The sequence below is a fragment of the Rattus norvegicus genome, chromosome 17, assembly GCF_021556685.1.
Source record: "Rattus norvegicus strain SHRSP/BbbUtx chromosome 17, alternate assembly SHRSP_T2T, whole genome shotgun sequence".
In the NCBI taxonomy this organism is placed as follows: domain Eukaryota; kingdom Metazoa; phylum Chordata; class Mammalia; order Rodentia; family Muridae; genus Rattus; species Rattus norvegicus.
This window is the reverse complement of record NC_141550.1, coordinates 35,633,316-35,648,413: the sequence shown is the minus strand read 5'-3', so window position 1 is coordinate 35,648,413 and position 15,098 is coordinate 35,633,316. Positions and strand designations below refer to the sequence as shown.

General features: G+C 42.5%; 1 pseudogene across 6 annotated transcripts in view; it reads right to left on the bottom strand.

Annotated features, from left to right (window-relative positions):
• The window catches only part of LOC134482707 (uncharacterized), a 501,539-nt pseudogene that overhangs the window by 470,301 nt on the left and 16,140 nt on the right, over positions 1 to 15,098 (bottom strand). The gene's annotated exons all lie outside the window — the stretch shown is intronic.

The following is a 15,098-nucleotide window of genomic DNA, read 5'->3' as shown; positions in this document are numbered from 1 at the left end:
TGCTTGGTAAGAGAAGTGGTTCTTTCTGACACAGTTGGGCCCCACCAGAGAGCAGAGGAAACATCACTTTTTTAAGACAATCATTTTAGCCAGACCTGGTAATGCAGCCTGTCATTCCAACTACTGTAGAGGCTGAGGCGAAAGGATTGCAAATTCACGATATACGTGAACTAGAGACCAGCCTGAGCAACTGAATAGACCTTCGCTCATAATCAAAAAATATAAAAGGAGAGTTTGGGGCTAATCCCCATGAAAGAACACCTATTTATTTTATGCACAGCTCCAGGTTTAATCTCCAGGAACTGGAAAAGAAGACAGTCAATTCAAGTCAAGACAGGTCTGTTGTTTGTTTGTGTTTATTGCTCTTTATGTCTTAGTTTTTGTTTTGCTTTTGGTTTGCAAAGGAGTTGGTTTGTTTGGCTAGGTTTTTGATTTTTTGAGATAGGGTCCCCCATGCAGCCCTGACTGTCCTGAAACTGACTCTGTAGACCAGGATAACCTCGAACTGACTATATTTTAAATGATAGAGTTTTGTGCCCCCAAAATGGCTTGAGGAAGCTACCAGTGACAAGTCTCAGGCCATGAAATTTATAACTCACACTTAAGAAATTGAGACAAGGGGCTGGGGATTTAGCTCAGTGGTAGAGCGCTTGCCTAGGAAGCACAAGGCCCTGGGTTCGGTCCCCAGCTCCGAAAAAAAGACCAAAAAAAAAAAAAAAAAAAAAAAAAAAAAGAAATTGAGACAAAGGGAAGGCAACAATAGACTCACAGTTACCTCAGGCTCTTTGTCTTGGAGCCAACCGACTGGGAGTCAAAAATAGTTCAGAAAAATAAGGGGGTTAAAAAACAGGCACCAACTCTCTCTTGTCATCTCTCTCTAAATGCTACAGCGATGCTATTGCCTAACTAACAGTTTTATATTGTGTTGCACATGGTGAGTTATGGAGAAATGATTGAAAGCATAAGATATAATTGTCTGGAGGAGAGATTCTCAACCTGTGGGTTGTGACCCCTTTGGAGACCACATATGATATCCTGCACAACAGCTACTTACATTATGATTCATAAGAGTAGCAAAATTACAGTTATGAGAGAGCAACAAATTAATTTTATGGCTACTACAACATGAGGAATTATATTAAGGGGTCACAGCATTAAAAAAGTTAAGAACCAGGGCTGGAGAGATGGCTCAGCAGTTAAGAGCACTGACTGCTATTCTTCCTGAGTTCAATTCCCAGCAAGCACATGATGGCTCACAACCGTCTGTGACAGGATCCAATTCTTTCTTCTAGCGGCTCCGAAGAGAGCCACAGGGTACTCACATACATAAAATAAATAAATAAATCTGTGTAGGGTTTGTGCAAACATCATACCATTTCATACAAGGGCTCTGAGAACTCATGGGGTTCAGTATCTATGCTCGGTGCTTTCGTGAGGCCACAGAGACCATTTCCCACACACCGGTTCATTGAGAGATTCAGAATAAATACAACCGCTCAGCCTCAATCCATCACCTGAAGCAGCAGCATAAACTATTGTGTGGAACCAGTCAATCCATCAACGTGAGTATTCTTCTTGCATAAATGTAACTACAAAACCAGGAATAAATTGAGTAAAACAGTTCTCCAATCTGTTTTTCTGGGGCACTTAAGTTTTGTGTTGGTTATTTCCTTGTTGCTGTGACCAATTACCGACAAGAAGCAACACAAGCAGCTGGTGAGAGGAGGAGTGAAACGAAATCCCCAGAGCAAAGTAGCTAGCTACGCTAGCCAATAATGAGCTACGGGTTCCAGTGTGAGATACTGCCCCAAAACGTAAAGTAGAGAAGAATGGAGGAAGATACCCTATGCCAATCCTTCATCTCCACATGCATTCGTACACATCGATGTACAATCTGCACACAAACAGTGGTTTAAAGGAGAAAGAATTCATCCTGGTTCATGGTTTAAGGGAACACAATTTATCATTTCAGGAAGGTGGAGGGTAGAGCAACACGGGGCTCCATGGCCGTAGGCTACTTGCTCACGCACCCGTGGACCGGGAAGCAGGGAGCCCTAGTAGGAAGCAAGACCAGGTTATAACCCACTTCCTTCATCTAAACACCACCTCCAAAGAGTCCCACAACCTCCAGAAACAACGCAGCCAGATGGCACCCAAGAGTGGATATAGTTTATTCATACTTGCATCCCTACTTTTTATCTCAACTCTAGCAAAAAACTAGCAACTCGATCTGGGAATAAATGAACATGTGTGATGTGTGGGGTTGAAAAGCCTTTAACATTATGTAAGTGATGTTGACAACAGATGTTTGACCACAGATTAATGGCTCAAACTTGGACACTTCTGAGTAACATCAGGAAAACCTTCACAGGCACATGGACAGTCTTAAACAGTCATCTATGATAATGTTATGTTAAAGCAAGTGTGCCAGACAGGGTCATACATACCTGTAATCTCATCACATAAGCTCCTGGGAGCACTGTGGGAAGACTGCTTAAAGTTTAAGGCCAGCCTTAGGTAGAGTCAAACCCTGTCTCAGTGAAACAAGCAACCAAGTAAAGACAGCCAAAATCATTTGTCTACGCGAAAACACAAAGAGATTCTACTACTTATCCAAGAGAGTGACTAAAACGTAAAAATTAATGCTATCAAGTATGAGCAAAGCTGTGGCAACACATGGAACTGCCACAGAGACCGGGGGAAGTGTAAATTGGTACAAGCACTTTTGGAAAACTATTTGGCAGCATCTTCTAAAGTTTAATATATGCTCTCTGTCCCGGCAACTCCATCTCATAATAGGAACGCACGCATATGTTCAATAAGAGACATTCCACAAGGATGCTGGGTAGTGCATCAAATCATCACACCACGTGCCCCGAAAGTACACAATCTTTGCCAAATAAATATATTTTTTTAAATTCAAAATAAGAATGCTCCCAGCAGTAGTGTTCCTAAAAATAGCTGGAAACAACCCAAATGCCCCCCAAGAATAGAAGAAGGCAGCATGGCATGTTCAAAAAAGCGAGTGTCACACAGCAAGGACATGCTATTGCCGCATGTCTGAGCCTCGCAAACAGAAAGCTCTGTAGGGTTCCAGTGCAATGGGGGACAGTGGACCTTTCCATGGACGTAACCAGATAGCATGAAGTTCCTGACAGTATCTGCCCTATGGAGGGCTTGTAACTCGTTGGGCACAAAGTGAGAACCAGCACTCTCCATCTAAAGAGTTAATCTTGTGATAAATCATGGAAAACAAATTTACAACTATGCACCCTTCTTTATGTATTTTATACCTAGTAAAGAGGTTATAAAAATATATTCAAGAGATGATATTTTCTTATCTTCCTTTTCTTGTGCAAATTGTGAACTTGGCATGCTGACACACAGCAAAAGAGGGCTAAGAAGATAGCTCGGTGAGTAAAACACTTGCCAACCAAACCTGATAATCCAGCACCCACATCAAGGCCTGACACAGTAGCATGTGTATCTATAATTCCTGTAGTCACACAAGAAAACAGGATGTTTAGGAACCAGCTAGCAGGGCAGACAGTAACAAGACACTGTCTGAATCCAGGCAAGGATCAACATGCCAAGGTTATCCACTGACTGCAACACATGCACTCTGGCACACATGTGCCCACATCCACATCTACACATACAGGTTCACACATGCATGCACACACACACACACACACACACACACACACACACACACACACACACCAAACACAAGTTAGTGAGTTAGTCAATCAGTTAAAATATAAAACCCTGAGAACTTTTGCTTTGTTGGATATTTTTAAAAGAACAGTTGGAAGGAAAAAAAGAGAGATTGAGTTAGTGTTGAACAATGATACCACCTGATCTATGTCCCATCAAATCCAGGCACCAGAAGAGGAATGTGGCTCAGTAATGGAGTGCTTACCTAGCATGTAAGAGGCCCCAGGTTCAATCCCAACGCTACAAAAAATAAAAATAAGGAAGTCATATGCTCAAGTTTAGCTCCCAGTACCCCAGACTATGATCTAATTAGGAAAGTTGTTGAGGGAGTAATTAAGTTAAAATAGAATGAGAGTGGACCATAATCCAAAAGAGCAGACAAATTTGTGAGAAACAGAATTTAAACATTATCTCCTATAAAGGAAAGGAATGGGGAGGCAGAGGCCAGCTATCTGCTACACAAGAAGAGGCATAGAAGCAAACTTTCACTCTCACACATTGGAAGAAATCTTGGACTTGTAACCACCAGAATCTGTATGGGAAATGCTTCTGTTGTCAAAGCCACCTGATCTGTGGCTCTCTGCTACGCAGCCGTGGCTGCCTGACATACCGTGTGTTGTAGAAAGTGTCCTGATTCCTGCATGTGCTCTCAGACCATTAGCTCCCCAAAGGCCCCTTAAATCCACCAGATTTAAGTTTGCTGGGACTGGATATAGCTCATTTATATCTTGTCTACCATGTACAAAGTCCCCAGGTTCAAGCCCCAGTACTGGAGGCAGACAGCACATCTCACTCTGAACTCTAATTACACATTAGGGGTGGGGTTTTAGCTCAGCGGTGGAGAGCTGGCTTAGTCACCAGAGCCTCAGTCTGATCCCCAGCACCACATAACAAACAGACTTCTTTTGAACTTCCAGACTTGAGCTCTCTGTTTCATTGAGGAATGGATCACTCCTCATGCTCAATGCTTTGTTACTTCTTTTGTTTTTCTTGGATGTTGTTGGATTGGGATTTGTGGCAAGAGAGCCCTCGAACAGCTAATTTATACCCCCACCCATTTTCAAGGTCTACCTTTGCTCCATCCACCAATAGCCAGAAATCAAAGAAAAGTGCTGGTTTCGCTAGAACAATTATGTGTGTCAAGTACCTGTGGTCAAAACATAAAGAACACCTTCTTCTTTTCAGAAGACAGATAATTGCCTTCCAGCAAAAAATAGAGGGAAAATCAGAGGGGAGAGAAGTGTCATAAAGATGGGGTGGACACACTAGCTTATCATGTAACTCAATAGGATATCAAGTCTCAGCTCACCTTCGGTGAATGTCATCTATTCCCATAGCAGGGCCACAGTCTTGCCCCATCATGTCATCCTGAGCCTACTGGCACAGAAAATGCAGTCCATGCCTCTAACATACACACCAACCTATGCATCATACAGATTTAATTCACGGCGGCAGATCCTACAAAAATAATTCACAATAATTTGTCAGAATTAACCTTTTGGTAAAACATAAATTTGTCTAAGTTTAAAGCACTTGAAAGGGGTGCAGGGGTCCACTGGCATTAGCCAAATGCTGCATCAGCAAATTAACAAAAGCAGGAAAGGACCAGCGCTGAATATAAAGACTGTCCCGTTCCCTTCATCTTCAGCGCCATAAAACAGAAGCTGCCGGTTCAGCACAGGCAGGCAGTGAATCACCAGCAAGTACCCCTTCCATGGTTAGTCCTAGAAATGTCAAACCCTGTAATTAACGACAGACCCTCACAAGTCTGCACACTCAGTTCTACAGCAACAAATGAGGAGTCTCAACCCAGCCTTTTCAAATGTTTCCAGGCTCATGATTCTTAATAGTCAGTAGCCACGATCTCACAGAGCACAGAAGAATCCCAATCCCCACTGGGAGGTTTCTGCGTTGGAAGTGGTTACTGCACACTCAATTTCCTCCAAGCACTGGCCAAGAGCCTGCACTCTTATTGTTCTTTCCTGAAAGAAAGGAATCTGGCTAAAATCAGCATTTTATTCTGGATATTTCAACAGTCATCACTATCCAAGATCTTTTGAACATTAAGTTTTTATGACCAAATACGAAACAAAACTAATCCAAACAAGGGCCAGTGAGCTTGCTTAGTGGTAAAGGCATTTTGCTGAGTTAGATCCTCAGCCCACATGGTGGAAGGACAAATTCCCAAAAATTGTCCTCTAATCTTTACATACAGGCTCAAACACTAGCACATATGCATAGTCACACAAAAGCACAAAAGACGAACAAATTAATTGATAAATAAGTATAATTTTAAAATAATTTTTTAAATAAAGTAAAACGGGTAGGCACGACGGCACACACCCTTAACTCCAGTACTAGGGTAGGAGAGGTTGGTAGACATCTTATGAGTTCAAGGTCAGCCTGGTCTTCATAGGAAGTCCAGGTCAGCCAGGGACACATTAAGAAACCCTGTCTCAGGAAAAGATAATAATTAATTGCAAAGTAAAAACTTTGAAAATCGGGCTGGAGAGATGGCTCAGAGGTTAAGAGCATTGACTGCTCTTCCAGAGGTCCTGAGTTTAATTCCCAGCAACCACATGGTGGCTCACAACCATCTGTTATGAGATCTGATGTCCTCCCCTGTTGTGTCTGAAGACAGCGACAGAGTTCCCACATACATAAAATAAATAAATAATTCTAAAAAAAAAAAACAAAAAACAAAAAAAAACTGAAAAATCTGGGATTTTCCTGCTAACAATAAGTAAGAATTGTTTCAGCATTTCAATGAGTCCAGGAAAACCTGAAAATCTATGTAGTTTTCATAATTTTATTATATGAAATGGAAATTACAAAAACTTTAACATGGATGAGAATGCTTAATATTTATAGAATAATCAACATTTTTTGATGCTTTGTTTTTGTTTGCAGGAGGGGGTGGTTGTTCATATCGGTTGGTTTGGTTTTATTTTTTGAGACAGGGTTTCTCTCTGTGTGGCCCTGGCTGTCTTGGAACATGCTACATAGACAAGGCTGGCCTCACCGAACTGCCTTCCCGGTGCAGGGCTTAAAGACATGCACCACCACTGCCTGGTGAATATTTAACATTTGTATGGAAAATGCTTGAAAATATAGACACCTAGTCAATCCAAAGACAACAGTGGTGAATCAAGCCATTCAGAGACATTTCAGTCGGATTATTATGAAACATTCCATAACACTGATTTCATTTTCCCTTGGATATCTCACCCAAATGAGAAAAGCAAACATATAAAAGTCACTTGGCATGGATGCAGCCATCTTGAATCATATCCCCCATGACTGCCCCTGAGCTTCTCCTCCGTACTTTCCCAACAAACAAGGTAAAGGGGTATAGTTAGCAAGACTCATCCCTAGCCCTCGGAGATGAAACTCACTCCTTGGCAAGTCACTCAGCACCCATAGGAAGAGCTACCCTTGCTTGTCACAAGCCACAAACCTCTGGGATGAACCACCTCAAGGTGTCAATCAAATGTTGACATCTACTGAACATTCAACAGCTCACGACCTAACCAATACAAGTGAGGAGCCAGCTCTTCCTTCATTTGTAGAAAGACACTTGAAAATCTATGCTAAATGCATCTGCCCACTGCTGTCAGGACCTTCTAATGGAGCTTTAAGGGAGAGTAAATAAAGCTTATGGCACCAAGGCTGATGGCCAGCTCTCTCTATTCACAGTTGTAATTAACAATGGACTACATTAATTTATTGAATAAATGAAGTCCCTCTAAGCTAAAAACTGCGCCACTGGTTGATATCTTCATCATGTACCCTAAAATAAGAATCTTAAATCTATGCTCAGCAACCAGAAAACAAAAATGAGACTGCTTCGATGAAACTAAGATAGAATTTCTAAGTAGTCACAAAGGAAGTAAACAAAACCAAGGATTTCCATGGAACCTAGGAAGGAAGATCATTTCGTGGGATTCCCTAGTTCACAGGGAGCCCCTGGACTGACCTCTGGAGTGCTTCAGTGTTAGAGCCTCAGCAAGTGTGAAATGACCACTGAAGTTCTAGTCAACGGTGGACAAGTACTACATTCCCTACCACTATCTTACCAAAGCTGAAGAAAAACTAGGCCACAAGTACAAGCGAAGAAACGGTTGACACATCTGAGGCTTGCTTGGCTTGTTTCTTTTGTGACAAGAACTCATTCACTATGTAGACTAGGCCTTAAACTCTCAGAGGCCTACCTACACTCTGCCTCCCCAGTACAAGGACTGAAACATTGACCACCAAGCTCGATTTTTCTGTTTAATAGAAACCCAAATAAATAAAGCTATATACAGACATAGAAAAGCACTAACCCTTTTAAGTTAAAACCATCCACTTTTCCTGATTTTTCAGCAAATTATCTACTTTACCTTTTTTTTTTTGTTGTTGTTTAATTCCTACCCCAGGACTAAGCCGTGTATACTCTATTATTCTCTGTAACTTGACCAGTTGTGGGTCTCTGTGTTAATCACCATTCACTGCAAATAGAAGTTTGTCTGATGATGGTTGAGAGATGCATTAACCTACTAACCTACAATAGCAGGTCATTACAAGTTGGTTTCATTCATGACCATTTAGAAGAACAATAGTAAATAAGTAATAGGTTCTCCCCTAGGGTCTATGACCTGGCTAATCATAACTTCTTACCCAACAATAGTGCTGGGACTGGGTTGCTTCTTGTGGAATAGGACTCAAATCCAATCAGAAAATGGTTGGTTTCTCCCTTGATGTTCATGCCATTATTGCACAAGTAGGCATGTCTTGCCAGGATGGTCATTATTGTAGTTGGTAAGGTCCACAGTTAGGTAAGATTTGCATTATTTTTTCTCTTCTGATAGTATACCCAGAAGCCTCTAGCACTCTCAAAGGTAGTCAGCAGGAATGAAGCTTCTAGGTCAGTACTAGCTTGATATATCCATGTTCTGACTCAAGCATGTGGTGTCTTCAGCAATAGGGTCTTCATGTCACGTTTTGGAGGGTAACTAATAGGATTGTTAATAGCCTATAATGTTAAGGGGGACCTATAGGACCTCACTTGCCAATAACTCCAAAATAAGAAACCCATTCTTGGTAATGGGCTCTCTGTTAGCCTATGGGGTCCAGTAAGAGCACTGGTACCCCTTTATAGGTTAACTCCATATTAACTATTCCATTTTAAGGAATTCTCTACAGTAGTAGGTTTTCATATAACTTTTTCCAAATGTCTTTAGTATTATTTATCCCTATCTAGCCTCCCATCTCCTATTCCAATACAGGATGTCTAAATATCCAACCCCTTCCTCCCAAGGCTCAGGGATCATTGCAGAAGAGGAGATGGGAAGACCATAGGAGCCAGAGGCAATGAATGACAAGGAAACAATATCTTACACACAGTAATGCAGCTGCACATATAAACACACAGTAGCTGTGACAGCATGTACATGACCTGTGCAAGCTCAAGCCAGATCAAATCCCAGCATGGAGAGGGGAGTTGGGCGGAAAGTTTCATCTCTGTCTAGGAACTGTTGGAAGGTGATAGTTATTAGGAAAGGAAGATTCAGTTTTCTTTAAAAGTGTATCCCCTGGCAAATTGACAATGCTCTCAAGAATATATGGGCAGTACAAATTAGACTGAGTGGTGTAAAAATCTTTTTTCTTTTCTTTCTTTCTTTTTTTTTTTTTTTTTTTTTTTCCTTTTCAAGAGGACACAGCCAGGTGGTGGTAGTGCATGCCTTTAATCCCAGCGCTCAGGAGACAGAGGCAGGTGGATCTAATAAGTTCAAGGCCAGCCTGGTCTACAAACTGAGGCGCTAGACAGCCAGCGCTACTCAAAAATCCATGACTCGGAAAACACACAAACAACAATAGCAAAAATAGGACACGCAAATTTGGGTGAGTAGGAAGGGAAGAGTGGATCTGGGAGATGTTGGAAGAAAGAATGGATATAAGTCAAAATGCATGAAACTCTTGAAGACTGCAGAAGAGAAATTTGCTTTGAATTATTTTTCTTTTGAAGTGTGTGTGTGTGTGTGTGTGTGTGTGTGTGTGTGTGTGTGTGTGTGTGTGTGTGTGTGTGTGTTTACACAGATACCCCAGGAAGTCATAAGCAGTTGTAAGCCACTGAGCACAGGTTTTGGGACCTTTACAAGATCAATGTGAACTCTTCACCCCTGAGCCATTAAGTCATCTCTCTGGCCCTGACACTGTCAACCTTAAGCTGAATAAGTACAGTAATACTTTAAAAGAGAGACTGAAATGGAGTGGTAGTTCATGCCTATAACTCCAGCATGCAGGAGACAGGCAGAGGCAGAGGCAGAGGCAGAGGCAGAGGCAGAGGAGGCAGAGGCAGAGGAGGCAGAGGCAGAGGAGGCAGAGGCAGAGGAGGCAGAGGCAGAGGAGGCAGAGGCAGAGGAGGCAGAGGCAGAGGAGGCAGAGGCAGAGGAGGCAGAGGCAGAGGAGGCAGAGGCAGAGGAGGCAGAGGCAGAGGAGGCAGAGGAGGCAGAGGCAGAGGAGGCAGAGGAGGCAGAGGCAGAGGAGGCAGAGGCAGAGGAGGCAGAGGCAGAGGAGGCAGAGGCAGAGGAGGCAGAGGCAGAGGCAGAGGCAGAGGCAGAGGCAGAGGCAGAGGCAGAGGCAGAGGCAGAGGCAGAGGCAGAGGCAGAGGCAGAGGCAGAGGCAGAGGCAGAGGCAGAGGCAGAGGCAGGCAGGAATGCTAGTGAGACCCTATCTCCAAAATGCAAAATAGAAGAGTTAACCCAAATTTCCCTCCATTTAAATGACTATTTCACCCAAGCCACTATGTTATACAACTAAAAAGGTGCTACTTCTGTGTGTTTGGGGATATTTTAATTTTATATGAATGTGCAAAGCAAAAAAAAAAATTATATGTGTTCTATTGTAGTTTCGTTGGTGGTTTTTTTTGGTTGGTTGATTTTTAGACATACCCTGTCTAAATAGCCCTGACTGTTCTAGAACATACCTTGTAGACCAGGCTGGCCCCAAATTCATGAGATCCACCTGCCTCTGCTTCCCAAGTACTATGCACAACTATACATAATCAAGAAGAAAAATATCTAACAAAAACTACATTGCCTTTACTAAGACACTTCCGAAACCTATCTTCAACCACTGAGTTAATAGTTTAGGGAAGTCCAGATGTATGTGTGGAACAAGATTTGACATCAAGCAGTCAAATAAAAGTTTTTAAACATTGAACACTCTAAGAATCTTCATTAATAGCAGCCTCAGCAACCACAATATTCTCCCTAATCTTTTAGGGGTTCTCAAATGTCACTAAAATTACCAATCCTTTCTTGACAAGTGGGTTTTGTTTTTGTTTTCAACATTTTAACAAATGGCTAAAAGATGATGAAAGGACTTCTTGGTGATTCCTGATGCTGCTATAATTCCTCAGGGCATCCATCAGTCCTTATGAAGATGGTCTTACTCAGAGTGAATACCAAGCAAAGGAAGGCCCTCCTGCTATGCACAAGGTGATGCCATTGAGTCACCACATAGCTTCTGGGGTGCTGAGCATCAAATCTGTAGTCTCGTGCATACTAGGCAAGCAGTTTACTCTGAGCATCCAGAGACCTTCTATTGGTTTTGTTTTGAATATCTTTATCAATCCATTTTTCAAGAATTTCATACAATGTACATTCAACCCAACTCCTCTAACTCTTCCCAAGTCCACCCTTCCCCCTAGCCCCCCGAGTTGCCAAGTTTATGTTCTCTCTCTCTCTCTCTCTCTCTCTCTCTCTTTAATAATCCCTCAACTTCAATATTACGCTGCCCCATATACTCCTAGGTATGAGGCTATTGACTGGAGCATGGCTAGTCTACAAGGAGCCACACTCTTAAAGAAAACTGATTCTCCCTCCTCTAGAATCCATCCAGTTCCCGAGATGCTTAGTTAATGAGGGCTAGTGAGTTTCTCCCCATTCTGTGTAGAATCTGCCCTTATCTTCTACAGGAACTACAGCCCACAGCCATGTGAATTCACAAGTGCACAAGTACCACCACACAAAGACATCACATTCCTCCATTCCTCCGTGAGGGTCTCACACGCAGGAGGCAGAGACAGGTGGGTCTCTATGAATCTCAGGCCAGCCTGGTCTACATAGAGAGTTCCAGACCAGCCAGGACCACATGGTGAAAGCCTATCAAAATAAATTATTTTTTTTATATCACAAGGAAAACAAACCCAACTCCTCATTTGTTTTCTAGTTGTGTTTCAGACAGGGTACAGTGGGCCAAGCTGAACCCCAGCACTGCCAACTGTTTTTAATTAATTATGCTGAATATAGGAATAAGTGCATATATGAACACACAGTGAAAGCTGAGGCAGGAGGACTGCCACAAGCTTAAGGTCAGGGAGAGTTCCATGATGAGTTCCAGTCTCGCTTCAGCTATATTGTGAGACTTTGTCTCAAACAGAAAAGGGAGAAAGAAAAAAAGAAGAAAAGATAGAGGATTCATTATTAGGTTGACATGAAAATCCAGGACACTCCAATTGCCAGTTAAGGTTGTGCAGACATAGGGCTGGAGAGATGGATCCGTGGTTAAGAGTACTGACTGTTCTTCTAGAGGTCCTGAGTTCAATTCCCAGCAACCACACAGTAGTTCATAACCAACCATAATGAAATCTGACTCCCTCTCTGTATGTCTCAAGACAGCTACAGTGTACTCACATACATAAAATAAATAAATAATTCTTTAAGGCTGGGCTTACATCAAAATGAGGGTTTTAATTATTATTCAATCACAAAAACATCCTATAAACAACTGTCTAATGAGCAACTTTTATGTTGCAAACAAAATACATCGTCTGAGACTCAAGATTTCCTGTAGGGAATTGCATAAGACAGACCTATCATGCACTTAATTCCTCAGTATTCAATCACTGTGGCCACTAGTAAAAACTACACAGCTCTAGCAGTTATTAAAGATATGGTAGAGAGCGGGAGAGCGAGGTCAGACACAATCCAAGAACTTCACTGGTTGAATACAGGAAGTGAGTTAGCTTAAAAAGAAAGTGCCTTGCCTTCCATCTTCCACCCCATACTTAGGAGGCAGAAGAACATGGGTTTCAGGGCCAACCTGGTCTACATAGAGAATTCCAGACCAGGCAGGGCTTCATAGTGAGATACTATCTGAAAAAAAAAAAAAAAAAGAAAGAAAGAAAAAAAGAAAAAGAAAACAACAACTAAACTGCCTATTAACTTTAATCAGAACTAAAGGTCAAAGTTCAGTTCCATGGTAGGGGTGGTGATGACAACCCCTCCCCAATCATTGCAAATATCTGTTCAAGAGACTCTTACAAACTCTAATGGTACATTAATACTTTAGGTGATAGCAAGCCACACTGTAAACATTCAGAAGAAAATGAGCCTCACAGTACATCCATAAAATATCTTCTTCCTAGCTGAGTGTGCAAATGCACACCCGTAACCCTGGCAACTGGAAAGCAGGGGCAGGAGGATCAGAAGGTTCAAGGTCATCCTTGGCTGTGTAGTGATTCTGAGATCATTGTTGAGAGACGTGGGGGTGGGTAGGCAAAAGGAATAATAAGGGGGAAATGAAATGGAGAAAAGGAAAAGGAATGTTTGCCACCAGCCCGGGTCTATTGAGCCTAAATCCCACCTATTTCTCCATGGCTTCTTTATACATAAAAACAAACTCTATTTCCCAAAGAATATGATCCCCACAGTTGCTGTTCAGCTGAAGTCCCAATAAATACAGCCAGGTTCTGCCTGAGTGAGAGCCAGGCTCACAGTTTCAAAATTGTATTTCATGGAAGATTTGAGCAGAAGACACTGCGTTTGATTCAGAAATCCCGAAGCACTGTCACTTACAAACCGTCAGTGCAGGAGAGCGCCTGCCCCGAAGTCCTATCTAATTAAGACATCAAACGACTGCCTGGACCAACCTGCTCTTCCCGTTCTTCCAGATGAGGTTTCTTGGTTCGTCTATTAATATTCTAGCCCAGTGCAGGAATTGCTACATTAAAACCTGGTGTAAATCCGAGCTTCAAGATGCAATAAACTGAGACAGAAGTAAGCCTTAGGGGTATCAATTCTTCTTTTGCAAATAAATGCCACAATCTTGCCGGCCTCACTTCTCTTCCAATAAAAATTTAAATACAAATCTTCAGGCTCTAAAGTTCTGAACCAATGAAGAAGTCAGTGTGAGCAGCTTGGGTATGTGGTGCCTGCTGTGTGCAGAAGTCTGCTCTCTGTGAAGACTCCAGGGACAAAGGAGAAGGACTGGAAAGTACACAGCCCAGTGAGCCTGGGGGGTAAGGGTCACAGCACAAACATGAGGATCTGAGTTTGATCCCCAGTACCCACACTTAAAAAAAAAAAAAACAGATGTGGTGGCAGGTGCTGTAAGCCCAGCATTGCAGAGGTGGAGAAAGGCAGATCCCTAGGTTTGCTGACTGGCCAGCATAGGTGGATGAGTGAGTTCCAGGACAGTGAGAGACCCTGTCTCAAAACACATCACAGGAGACAATTGTCCAGAGTAATACCCAAAGTTGACCTTTGGCACACACACACACACACACACACACACACACACACACACACACACAGACTCTCAACTCACAAGTGCATGTAATGCATACAAAGGAAGTGTACAAGTGTGCAGCCCAATTGTTTTTGTTGTTGTTATCGTGACAAATTACATAAAGTTTGTAGGCTAAAGCAGCAGAAAGAACAAGATAAGAGTCATCTCCCCCATTCCAGTTAGCAGTGACAGCTTGTGGCCAGTCTTTGTACAACCTTTGCGCCTGCTCTGTGAGGGTAGTGCCCCTGCCCCTCTAGTGTGGGGAAACCCAGACTAGACATAAAGCCTACCTAGGCAACCCAGGATGATCCCCAACTTCAGCTCATCTGCAAGAACCATTTTTGTGACATTTCAGCTTTTGTTACTGCACTTTGGTGGTGGGAATGCAGACTCAACCCAGGTCCACACACGTGCTAGGCACATAGTCTACCCCATTTTCCATTCTGGAAATCTTAAGACAAGTTCTTACTAAGTGGCTCAGGCAGGACTTGAACTAATAATTGTCCTATCTTGGCCTCCCTAATAAGTCACATTACAGACTTGAAGTACTAGTTCATTGTTTTTCTTGCAAATGTGTGTGTGTGTGTGTGTGTGTGTGTGTGTGTGTGTGTGTGTGTCTGTGTGTGTATACACTCATTTGTTTGTGTATTTGACTGAAAAAGAGATCATTATATAGCCCAGCTCACTTTGAACTTTCAATTCTCCTGCCTGTAGGTTGTATAATAACCTCCTCAAAAGACTAGGTTTTAACATGCAACCGTGCCATGGAAATATCAGGAAAACAGTAGGCGGAGCAGTGGCCGGAGGTTTATATCTGTTACTGCAGC